Genomic DNA, 11588 nt, shown 5'->3' with positions numbered 1-11588 from the left:
TACAATCTGATGAGAGAAAAACAAACACAACTATAATGCAGGCAAGACAGAAAGGATAACAGTTGCAAACAAAATGCTTTGGGACTTCAGAGGCTGAAGAAATTGATTCAAATTAAAATATTCATAACACAACTAGCTTTTAAGCTAGGCCTTGCAGGAGGAACATGATGTGATGGATGGAGGGAGGAAGGTCATTCTAGGTCTCAGGAAGTAGCAGATGAAGAGGGAGGGTGGCATTAGAAAGCTCCGTGTTCTGGGTTTTTGGTGGCAAACATGGAAGTGGGTTGGAGCAAAGTAGGAAAAGATAAGACCAAAGGAAGTGGTTGTGGCTCAACTGATAGCGCGTCCACCTACCATACGGAAGGTCCAGGGTTCACTACCCAGGGTCTCCTGACCCATGTGGAGCTGGCCCATGCGCAGTGTTGCCATGCACAAGGAGTGCTGTGCCACGCAGGGGTGTCCCCCGCATAGGGGTGCCCCACGCGCAAGGAGTGCGCCTGTAAGGAGAGTTGGCCCACGTGAAAAAAGCGCAGCCAGCCCACGAGTGGTGCCGCACACATGGAGAGTTGACGCAACAAAAATAGACACAGATTCCCAGTGCCACCTGACACTGACAGCGGACGCAGAAGAACACACAGTGAGTGGACAGAGAGCAGACAACGGGGAGTGGGGGGGGGGGGTGATAAATAGATCTTTTTAAAAAAAAAAAACTAAAGGAAAACAATAGACCTAAGAGGCCGTGGTTTTGGGTCACTGCGTTGTCTCCACGGTGCCCTGAGCTGAGGAGGGTGCTGTGGGGAGCAGCCCCGTGCAGCCCTGCTCAGGCCGAGGTGCTCACGCTGCCAGCTCCCAGTGCCGGCAGCTGGCGGCTCTCAGTGGTGTCCCTTCAGGAATTGTCCTCCACGGGGGCAGCTCACGTTCAGTGACCGGACACAAGCACCGGCCCCCTTGCCTCGACTTGGGACAACTCTGAAGGCCACCCAACTCCAGAGGTCCCAGGGGATGAGCTGAGGCCGCCGCAGCTCCCTCGTCACAGTTCGGCTTTTCCCACTGCCCTATCCCGCTTCCTTCACAGCCTGGCAGGTTGATTTTCCGAGAGGACTCCCCATTAAATCTCCTGCACCCTAATCTCGGAGTCTGAGAGTTGGTGTCCAAGAACCCAAACCTAAAACAGGGAGTCTCTGACCATACCGGGGAAAAGCGGACAGCTGGTAACAAATGGAAACTGACTCCAGGTGTGGGAGAAGGAGTAGGTTTAGTCCCGGCAGCAGGGACGCCCTTCACTCGCTGTCCTCCCCTTCATGCTTGCCTCCGCTGCTTTCCTGCAGTCAACCTCACTCTTGCCCCTGTAATTTGCCTGCCTCGCGCCCTGAGGCCTCTTCCCCTATATCCCCCTTTCCCTGTTATGGTCATAACCCACCTCTCCCCTTGGCCAGGCCACGACAGCCCGGCGTCCTGTAGCCTGTACCAGTCAGTGACTGTCTGCTCCATCTGGGGCCCTCTTGGCTCATCTGAACTGGCACAAGCTCCATGCATTTTCGTGGTCCTGACACTTTACTCCTGGAGAGCTTAGAATGGTTTCAAATCCCTCTTTAGAAAATCAGAAATCCACAAAATGCTTTCATATACTGAAACTAGTTTCAGCCTCAACAACACCCAAAAGTCGATGAGGTTGGCTTTATTATCCCCAGTAAACTGAGGCTCGGGGCAAACAGCCTTCTAGTCATGAATTCGTCTACATCCACCGACAATGGCCTCCACCTAACGGCTGAACAAAATGCCCAGCACAAAGCACTTGTCCAAGCAGGTTCTGCTGATGGACTGAATTTCCCCGTCTCTTAACTGAGCGGTCTACACTGGCACAACTCAAGTTTCTATTTCATTACACACGGTTCACCAGTCCTAGCCCCCAAAATCCCCATTGTGTTTCTAATATAATTTTATGTGACAGAGTTCAAATACGGACTGAATCGCCTGCTAGTTCCAGAAATTCGTGGGTAGTCTGTAGGTCAAAAATTACTTCATTAAGACTTTTGGTATGAGCACAGCTGCAGAGGTCTGCATTTTTAGATATTGGAAAATGGCAGCAAGAAGAATGAATTAAAAAACCCACAGTGAATCCTAATGTAAACTATGGACTATAGTTAATAGTACAATTAAATTATGATAATATTTTTTTATCAGTTGAAACAAAGATCCCACACTAATGCAAGGTGTTAATAATGGGGGTGGGTAGGTATGGGAACTCTATTTTTTTGCATGCTTTTTCTGTAAACCTACAGCTTCTCTAATTAAAAAAAAATACTTAAAAAAGAAATATAACAATTTTGGTTTTTAGGGATTTGGGGATTTCAAAATTGAGAATTAAGAATTAAGAACTTATATTTTACTTGTTTCCAGTAAAATTTGCTTTGGGAAACTGGCAGCAAGATAAATTGGACATCCTTCAGTTATCAGCAAAAATTAGAAATCAGAAATAAAGGCCCCCAAATGTTTAAGTAGTGAGATACAGTCTAGAGGGGACTTTGAAGTTCATTAAAGTGAGGTTCAAAACCTGGCTCTGTGTGGGAGCCTGGCAGGACTCCTCTTCATAGCTGGCTCCCTTAGATCCTCGATTGCTTTGGTCTGTTGGAGCAATATGAACCTTCTTTGTTTTATAAGCTCAGCTCCTAATCTTATCAGTTATTGATTATAATTTTTGTATAATTTTAAAAACGCATTTATTTCTTTTCTTCCTTTAATGTTTTAGTCTTCTAGTTGTGTTTTGCTTACTTTGGTTATTCCTCATCTCTATTTTGTCACTTTTAATTTTATATTACATTCTTTTATCCCATTCCTCTAATAAAACAAACAAATGAAAACCCTACAACTCCATTTTCAATCAAAATTGAAGACCAATATAACTTTTTAAACTCCAAAACACTTGTAAGGGCTGCTAAAGCAGGTGCTATCTGGCAAAATCAGCGTGGGAAAAAGTGAAGACAAGGGTGGTGAGAGGGTGCAGCACGAGAGAAGGTGAAGGCGAGGGGTACACCGTGAGGTGCAAACGCAGGGGAGCAGGGCTGGTGGCAGGAGCCTTCCTAGTCCCGGTTTGACTTAGAGAAGCAGGCGAGGCAGGCTTGCCAAACCTTAAATTTGCAGGTAGGAGCCTGTCTCTGGGCGGTAGGAGAAAAGCCATTTGGGTTGTGAAAACAGGTGGGCTGGAAAAGTACCCAACACCCTCACCCCACCCACAGACCCAGAGACACACACATACACACACACAGACACAAATACAGACACACACATACACAGACCCACACATAAACACACAGACCTATAGAGACACACAAATATACACAGACACACAGACACACACATACATGGACACACAAGACACACACACATGGATACACACATACAGAGACAAATACACAGACACACACATATACACAGACCCAGACATACAGAGACACACAAACATACACAGACACACAGATATACACCGACACACACATACATGGACACACAGACACACACACATGGATACACACATACAGAGACAAATACACAGACACACATATATACACAGACCCAGACATACAGAGACACACAAACTTACACAGACACACAGATATACACCGACACACACATACATGGACACACAGGACAGACATGTATACACGGACACACTGACACACACATACATGTAAGAATGTTAGACAATTCAAGCATAGATACTAAGAAAAATAATATTATTGACTTATTGATGAAAAGAGAGGGAGAGAAATGTAGGACTATAATAATTCATTACTGTGATACCTACCTCAGCTCAGACTGCAGAGCTTCCCAGCTGAAAACAGGTGAGAGATCAAGAATGCATGCTATGACCATTCTACGTAACACTGCAATGTAGGTACCAGCTCCATGCCGTAAGAGGAGTAGGTTGGAGGTATAAAACGTGGAATAGGGGGACATTCTACAAATTCCTGACCAGCATACGTCCAAACTGTGACTATCATAAGAAACAAGAAAAGTCTGAGAAACTCACAGCCCAGAGTCGCCTAGGGAGCCATGGCAATTAAATTTAATTCGTGTTGGAAGAGGAAAAGGCCATCAGGTAAAAAGTAAGGAAATCTGAATAAAGTGTGGTTAATAATGACATTGATATTAGTTCGTTAATTGTTAACAAATGCACCACAGAAATGTAAGATGTTAGTAATAGGGGAAACTGGGTGAGAGGTACGTGGGAACTCTCTGTACTCTCTTTACAACTGTTCTGTCAACTAAATCTGTTCTAAAAAGTTAAGTTTAAAATCAAGTGGAGGGGGAGTGGAGGTAGCTCAAGTGGTTGAGCACCCATGTATGAGGTCCCAGGTTTGATCCCCAGTACCTCCTAAAAACAAACAAACAAATGAAAAAACCTACGAAGGGGAGCCAGCATCGCTCAGGGGTTGAGCGCCAGCTTCCCACATACGAGGCCCTGGTTTCAATCCCCGGCCCCAGTACCTCAAAAAAAAAAAAAAAAAAAAAAAAATCAAGTGGAGCAAGACTCTTTAAGGCTCTCCCCAACCCCACCGTCCCAAAGCTTTAAACAACCAGCAAGAACTGGCAAAACAGCTTTCTCAAAGCTCCAGAAAACAGTTTAAGGACTGCAGTTTTAGGGTGAGGGCCACATCATGAAAAAGTCCTTAAAGGCAGGAGGATCTTATGGCTCTCTGGCTGGCCCCTTCCCTACCCCTCACTGGCCCAGCAGGGGCCACCCCTTACTCAGCTCCCTTGGTCCTATTTCCAGAACGAGCAGAGTAACTCTCAAGCAAACACTGGGAGCATATACGTCTGGCCCAATCTGTCTGGTGTGGCCTGAGGGACCTGCTGTCCCAGAATTTTGCCCTGCATGTGGGAAGCAGCTTACCCAGCTCTCTCCTGCAGAATGTTGTAGGACAGTAATCAAGTGGCAGCCTGGGGAAGGAGATTGCTGGCTGTAGGATATACAGTGCAGTGCCCAAGACTGTGAAGAAACTATCTCCTCTCCTATGGAATAAGGGACATTCATATCCTTGCAAATGGGGGAATTCCCAGAGCCACATGCACATGCCCAAGACTAGATGCATGCACAAAAAGGATCAGGGCAGCCCCTACGTTTGGTCTTGAGCTGTTCTCTAAACTCATTATATGGGTAAGCTCTGAAAGAGAACACTCACACAGGTCTGTCTGTAAAGCCTGGGAAAGGTGTTTTCTTTCTCTCCTCCTCCTCCCCCACCTCATCCTCTTCCTCCTTTCATTAGCTCCTGGCATTCAAGGAAATCTTTGTCATATCACTGGCCAGATACAAGCTTAAGAAATAGATGCCTCAGAGTCTAAATGTCCATGTTTCAACAAAAGGTTATAAAAGATACAAGGAAATAGGAAGTAATGGCCCAGCCAAAAGGAGAAAATTAAAACATTAGAAACCATCAATGAGGAGTACCAGACCTGGGACATACCAGACAAAAACTTTTAAAATCTGGTTGTAAATATGCTCAAAGAGTTAAAGGAAAACATAGGCAAAGAACTAAAGGAAATCAGGAAAATGATAGATGAACACAAAGAGAATACCAAGAGAGAGGTGGAAATTATGAACAGGAACCAAACAGAGCTGAAGACCACAGTAGAAGACATTAAAAAATCCCAATAGGGGTTCAACAGCAGATTGGAGCTGGCAGAAGAAAGAATCAGTGAACTGGAAGATAAGACTATTGAAGCCATCTAGTCTGAGGGGCAGGAGGAAGAATGAAGAAAAGTGAACCGAGCCTGAGGCACCTGTGGGACACCATCCTGCATGCCAATATATGCATTGTGAGGGTCCCAAAGGAGAAGAAAGGGAGGGGCTGAGAGAATATTCAAAGAAATAATGGTTGAAAACTCCCAAATTTCATGAAAGACATGAATATACACATCAAGCCAGGGGAAAATTCCAAACGGGGAAAATCAAATAGATCCACACCATGGTATATTATAATCAAACTGTCAAATTTCAAAGATGAAGAATTCTAAAACTGCAGGAGAGAAGCAACCTGTCATGTACAGGGGAGCCTCAATAAGATTAAGCCCTGATTTCACATTGGAAACCACAGAGGCAAGAAGGCAGTAGGATGGCATGTCTAAAGTATTGAAAGCCAAAACAAACAAACAAACAAACCTGCTAACCAAGAATTCTATATCTGGCAAAACTGTCTTTCAAAAATGAGGGAAAGATTAAACCATTATCAGGTAAACGAAAACTGAGGTAGTTCATCACCACTAGACCAGAAACAAGAGATGTTAAAGAGTTTTTCAGGTTGAAAGGAAAGGTCACTAGACAACATATCCAAGCTGCAAGAAGTAATAAAGATCTCCAGTGAGAGTAATGACAGGGGTAAATATAAATGCTGATACTATTGTATTTTCAGTTTGTAATTTCACTTTTAATTTCCTACAGGATCTAAGAGGCAAATGCATAAAATGTAATGAGAAACCAGTGGTTTGGGGCTCATAACGTTTAAATGCAATTTGTGATACATACATAAATGTGAAGGATGGAGGGGTATAGGAACATAGAATACACTATTGAAGTTAAACTGGTATCAAAGCAAATGAGATTATTACAGATTTAGGGTGTGAAATTTAAGCACCATGGGTAACTACGAAGAAAATATTGGAGTATATGTAAGCTCATAGGTTGCCAGGGGTGGAGGGGCAAGGGGAATGGAGAGTTAATGCAAAATGATATAGGACTTTTGTTTGGGAGGATGGGAACATTCTAGTAATAGAAGTTGGTGAAGGTACTGCAAAACATAGTGCATGTGATAATTCCCACTGCATAGTGTACTTAGGGGTGGTTGAGATGGGAAAGATTATGTTGTATTTATGTCCTTGCAATTAAAAAAAAGAAGAAAGGAAGAAAGAAAGTGCAACCAGAGAGAAAATGAAAATTAAATGTAATACATGATCCTGAATGGGATTTAGCAAGAGAGAAGAAAAGACTTGAAGGGATATTTTTGGGATATATGAAAAATTGGAACATAGACTGTAAGCTTTATATCAATGTTACATTTCTTGAATTGATAACTGTCCTTAAGGTAGATAAATAAGTGAATATTCTTGTTCTTAGGAAATGTACATGGCCATAGTAAGTGTTCAAGGGGTATGATGTATACAACTTGCAATCAAGTATTCAGAAAATGAATTGATAAGTAGACAGGCAGAGATGGAAAAATGGATAGATAAAATGGTACTGCGAATATGACAAAAAGTAAAAATTGGTGGATCTGACTATCTTGGGGTTATAAAGGTATGTTGGAATTTTCTGTCCTTAAATTTGAAAGCATTTCAAAATAAAAAGTAAAAAAAAAAAAAGTAATGTTAAAAAAAAAGCACTGGGCTGAATTTAGAGTATTCTTTTTAAAGACTTATTTTAAGTAGTGTGTGTGCTAGTCTGTACTGTACTTAGTGGGATTAATGGGCACAGGTGAGACAATTGTGACTTAAGAAAGTGAAAATTGGAAAGAAAAAGTCAGGTATCTTTATTTGCAACGATAGTATTGAATACCTGGGATATAAAAGGAATCACCTGAAAAAGCTATTATAAACATTAAGAAAATTAAGAAGATAAAGGAGGGGGAAGCGAATGTGGCTCAAGTGATTGAGCTCCCATCTACCACATGGGAGGTACCTAGTTTGGTTCCTGGTGCCTCCTAAAGAAGACAGCTAGCTGGCATGATGGGCAGGCACGGCAAGCTGATGCAGCTAGAGATGCAAGAAGAAAAGCATAATGAGAGACACAACAAAGTAGGGAGTGGACGTTCCTGGTGCCTCCTAAAGAGGACAAGCATAACAATGAGCTGACATGACGGGCAGGCGTGGTAGGCCGACGCAATGACATGACACAGACAGAGACACAAGGAAAAAAAACACAATGAGAGACACAACAAAGCAGGCAATGGAGGTGGCTCAAGTGATTAGGCACCTCCTTCCCATATCAGAGGTCCCAGGTTCAGTTCCTGGTGCCTCCTAAAGAAACAAGGAAGACAGACAGACACAGTAAGTGCAAACAACAAGGGTGTGGGGAGAAATCGATAAAAATAAATCTTATAAAAAAAAAACAAGATAAAGGAGGAAATGTTAGTACATCAGACTCAATTTCTCCACACAGTAGGGGAGCTTGAAGCCAGAGGCTGTGCAGGGCTATTCCCCTCTGAAATAAGGCTCATTGGTAGCTATTGGTCTCATTAGGCTGGAGGATAAACAAACAGCTGAGATTTGAAAGCCCGCTACATCTCAGTGATATGATCTGTGATACACCCACATCACTGCAAAACTTGGGAGGCGAGCCACCATGGGAAGACTGGTTTTAGACTGCAAATCTAGGCTGCTAACTGGAGGAGTCTTAAGTTAGGTTTGCTAGAAGCAGAGTTTGAGATAGGACTTTGAATACAAGCGATTTATTGGGGGCTGCTCTCTGGAGAAGGGGAGTGATGGAAACAGGACAGGGCAGGGGAAGAGACATAGCTGGAGGATGGTCTCAATCGGATCCTACAGGGAACTCTGGTGCGTGAGGTATCACAGAATTGGTCTCACACTGAGGCAAGGGGGCTGGCCTTTTGTACTCCCATGTCAATCAATCTTCAGTGAGGCATCTTCCCATTAGTCCAAGGTGAGTTCTCCAGGGTAGCCAACCTTCACAGCAGCTGGGGGAAGGCGGCACTAGCCAGTAAAGGATTCTGAGCGGACACCACCTACATCCACTAGAGGAGTCAAGCAGAAAACTCCTATACACGGATGGAGGAGCAGAGAGAAAGAGAGAGAGGAACAAATATTTATAAACATACTAACAGAGAATCTCCCATTCCAAATGAGCAAGCAAGCCAAGATTCCAAAGTCCATGGACGACATACAATTCTAAGACAACAAACAAAATCAATGAAACAAGATCTCACAGGAGTGGAAAAACCTTCAAAACAAATACGCTTATTTATCTTGAGGAAAATAAAGTAACACCCACTGAAAAGAACGAGAGATTCTAAAACATTTGCTGACAGCAGCAGGGAGGGTGACACCCAAAGGTGTTAGGAGAGATACACCTCTTCCCTCAGTAACATCTGGTTTACAAGGCTGGGGAAGGGTCTCTGGCCTTTGTCATTTATTGATGGCAGCGCCTGTACCTCATCCCGTCAGGTCTCAACCATCAATCCATGGCACGCCCTGCTGAACTGATCCACATTCCCATATATATAGGATCTCCACGGGGCCACTTCTCACTCAGATCCCTTGGCGCTCCTCTTGGGACACAGGAAATGCTCCATTTTCTTCCTGCTGTCCTCTGTGGGCTGGGGAGACTTAATGGAGGGGTCTGTGGCTTTTACTACTTCAGGCTTGCATGGGAGGCTCCTGCTCTCCACTCCCTGTGTGCCTCCTGGGAACTCTTGAAAGCTGCCTTGGTTCATGGGCAGAGCACCCCTGCAGCTTCTACACCTGTGCCATGATGAGAACTCAGGGATCTTGTCCCCCCTCAACTGTGACCTGGTCAGTGGTGGCTCAAAAGTGCTATTTGCTCAGATACCAAAACCTTCGTGGAGACCGTGTTGTGCTTCCCAACTCCAGGGGACTGGCCATGGGAGGGACAGTGCCAGGTCTCTTATCAGGAATGCTCAAAGCATCACACTTTTTTAGTTTCCTTCTGACTCCTCTCTCCCTCTCCCCTAGACCAAGGAAGCTTCACGCCTCTCTGGGCACCTTCAAAAGTGAGTTTGACCTAGAGGAGAAGGGCAAGCATGTGTCATTTCAAGAGTACAACTGGGGCACATTTGGTTTTTAAATTATTAGAAATTCAGAAGCAGGAGTGGACAAGAGGTGAAAAAGAAGGGATGGGCAGGCAGTCAGGATTCTAGTAGAATGTATTTTAAAAACTGGGATATCTAATATTCAATACTACTGAACTTAAGCTGTTATAGGTTAGATCCTTCCCATCTCTTCAAAGCTGCTGTAAAGATCCTACAGATAAAAAGAATCAATGCAGGTGAGGTTTTTGTGAAACTCAAGGGACTCAGTACCAGATGAGTCAAGACATTGCAAAAGAATGTGTAGGATGGTGAGATCATCACGAACTGAACTAATTCAGTGGAAGCAGAGCCCAAAAGTCTAGCTAGAGAAACTGAGAAAGTAAGCCCTCCGGCATTCACGGAAGTCTTGGGAAAGTTTGTAAGACAATCTTATCTAGTTTTTTAGCTGACATTTGACTTAGACATACCTAAAGGAATGCTGTCAACACTATGCACAAACCTTCAGTCCTTAAAGGTAGCCAGGAATCACCCACATTTTATTAATCTAGGAAATATTGATTGAAGACCTACTATGGGCTAGAGCTGATATCCTGGGTACCAAGGCTAGAAGAATGAAAATCATAAGGTACTTGTCATGAAGGCTCTCAGTCAACGCTAAACAAATATTTACAGTATTAACAGTCAAGTGCCATTAAAGGGATGTATCCAGAAAAGGTTTAACAGACCTTACATTCATAAACTTCAGGTAAACCTGGCTCTTGGAGACATAGGAGAGTTTACTATCTGTCATTCCATTCCTTCTTCTGCACCCAAGGCTCACAGACTATTTTACCAACATTGTTATTATCCATAATTTCTAACACAGTGCCTGGATATTTACATGCCTTTTGGCCCAATTAGAAGATGGGATTTTCTATTCTTTTTTGGTTATTGTTATTATCACTAAGCATCGCTTGGTGAGCATGGAACTATACACTGCAAAAGCTATATGATGACCAAATTATGATACTCCATATAAGCTGATGGAGGAGTGTGGTAGTTTGAGGCTGTATGTACCCCAGAAAATCATTTTCTTAAAGCTGGCCCATTCCTGTGGGTATGAACTTACTGTGGGTGGGAACTTTTGATTAGGTTACTTCAGTTGAGGGCCTTTGATTAGGTTTCTTCAGTAAGGCATGGCCCAGGATGGGTCTTAATCCTCTTATTGGAGTCCTTTATAAAAAGGAAGAATATGGAGTGAGAAAAAACAAAAGCCACTGACTCCAGAAGCTGCAAGCAAGGAAACCCAGAAGAGAAGGAAGAAACCAGCGGGCGCTGCCATGTGCCTTGCCATGTGATGACGAAGTTCAGGATCACCATCAGCTGGTCTTTGGGGAAAAAGCACCACCTGATGATGCCTTATTTGAACATCTTTATCAGCCTTGGAACTGTAAGATTGCAAGCCAAGCCAGTCCTGGTATAGTGCATTTCTGCAGCCTAGCAAAGTATAAGTAAAGTATAGTATAAGTAAAAGTATAGCAAAGTATAAGTAAAGGTAAAGTGTGAAGAACAGGTGCCAACAAAACAGGAAAATGCTCGTTGACTTGAACAACTTCGGGGGGAGAAATGTGTTAATGCCCAAGTTTATGGTGAAAAATAACAGGCTTCCTTTTGACGATGTTGGGGATTGAATCATGTCCCCAAAGAAGGCACGTTCCAACCCCTGGTCCTGTGACTGTGAACCATTTGTAAATAGGACATTGAAGATGTTATTAATTGAGGTGTGCCCAAAGTGAATGAGCGTGGGCCTTTTTTTAAAAAAAGATTTAT

The sequence above is a fragment of the Dasypus novemcinctus genome, chromosome 31 (assembly GCF_030445035.2).
Source record: "Dasypus novemcinctus isolate mDasNov1 chromosome 31, mDasNov1.1.hap2, whole genome shotgun sequence".
Taxonomy (NCBI): domain Eukaryota; kingdom Metazoa; phylum Chordata; class Mammalia; order Cingulata; family Dasypodidae; genus Dasypus; species Dasypus novemcinctus.
This window is presented reverse-complemented; position numbering follows the sequence as displayed.